At 42.3% G+C, this 1,722-nt stretch overlaps 1 pseudogene across 1 annotated transcript; it reads left to right on the top strand.

The window, feature by feature from the left end:
• The first annotated feature begins 313 nt into the window (after positions 1-313).
• On the top strand, positions 314-950 carry LOC307065706 (macrophage immunometabolism regulator-like; annotated as a pseudogene). The gene has a single exon. The product of its transcript is annotated as a macrophage immunometabolism regulator-like (transcript).
• Positions 951-1,722: the final 772 nt, after the last annotated feature.

Below are 1,722 nucleotides of genomic sequence, written 5' to 3'. Positions count from 1 at the left end.
TTTTTCCTTCTATATTTACCTGCCTTTGGGGGAATTAAATTACATTATATTACCGTGTAGTAGATACAGATGGTATTTAGAAATCTTAAAGGTGGGAGAGGGTACCCGGCTGGCGGCCTCAGCCCGGAACTCGGCGCCGCAACCCTGCACCTCTCCCGCCCTCGTCTCAGTCTCTGCGGCCCCAAGTATAGCGGAGGCAGCAGAGCTGTGGGCCACTGTATCTGGAGTAAAGCAGAAAAATTATTATGCCTGTGTTCCCTTGGGACTCATTAGAAATTGGACAGTGACATCTTCTGGGACGTAGGCTGGTGTGTGCAGAATGGTGCCCAAAATGGAAGTAGATACTAATGGAGAGTCCAGAAGTCCCCTGACCACCCTGCCCTTGCCTGTGGCCGAGGTGAGCTCCCCGGAAAGGCAGAGGCGGAGAAGCCCCACTGTTCCAGCACTCAGTGCTCGCCGATGCGCCGGACTGTGTCAGGCTACCAGATCCTCCACGTGGACTCTATCTGGCTGGCTTCACGACGGGTGAGGAACTCCCAAAGTTAGCCCAGAAGTGCACCGGAGGTGAAGAGAGTAAGGGAGAAGCCGTGCCTTCCTTGCGCTCGGAACAGCTGGATGCAGGACTTGCTCATTCCTCTCCTTTGTATAAAACCAGAAGTAGGTACTACGGGCAGTAGGAGATTCCAGCTGTCAGTGGTAGGAGGCGAAAGCGGATGCCCAGCCCAGGAGACAAGTGCACTAAATCTTTACCTTATGAACCTTAAAAAGGCCCTCCGTGGGCCTCTGCCTCTTTGTCTTCTTAAAGGTAAGAGGGCTCACTCCAAATCTCTGGACTATCTCAATCGAGATAAAATGAACACCAAGGAGCCACTGACACAGAAGTGCTACAGTACCAGCTTCAACACTTAACCCTCAGAGGGGACCGGGTGTTTGCTAGGAATAATACATGAGTGACTTGCAGAGAGTGTAAACCAGTTTAGGTCAGTCTATGCTTGGCTTGAAAATTCCACTGTTGTACTCTGTACAGGACTGCTTACATTATAGATGGTTAAATTAACTAAGTGTTCCTGGAACATAAAAACTGGATCAAATTTTGAATACAGGAGTGAAATCACAGGTACTTGAGGCAAAATCATTCTAGAGCACACAACTGCAAGGAAAACAGAATGTTGACCATTCGTTTGCATAGCATTTTAGCTAGGAAAAAAAGGCTTTAGTACAGTAATATCATCTTTAAAATTCTAATACTCAAATTGGGAATGTTATCTTCTTGGTTGTTGCTGACTTGGTATGATTCATTAGAAATTTATATCTTAAGTACTCAAGTACTTCTTTAATCTCTGTATTTTACTATAAGATATAAGATTTGTTTTATGAAATTTAGAACTTGAACACTGCTAAATCGGACTTTTTATTTTTAAATATTGAGTTTAAATATTTTATAACTGGTTTTGCACTGAAAAAATTAACATTTCAAACTGACAAGAGAACAATCTTTACACTTGCCTCAGTAATATTACTGAGCAATGAATTTTTAGTTTCTGCATGAAAAGTTATTGATCTCTGTAAATTATTTCTTTATAGCATTATTAAAGTGTGTCTTCATAAAATTAAATTGGGGATACAAAATATTTATTTTACAACAGATTGGGGGAAACTACCGGAAATTTTCCAACATGAAGTTTTCATAAGTTGATAAAAGTTTCCTTAGTGCTTATTTTC

The sequence above is a fragment of the Hyperoodon ampullatus genome (assembly GCF_949752795.1).
Source record: "Hyperoodon ampullatus genome assembly, chromosome: 17".
Taxonomy (NCBI): domain Eukaryota; kingdom Metazoa; phylum Chordata; class Mammalia; order Artiodactyla; family Ziphiidae; genus Hyperoodon; species Hyperoodon ampullatus.
The sequence above is the reverse complement of the archived record's forward strand: the minus strand, read 5'-3'. Positions and strand labels throughout refer to the sequence as shown.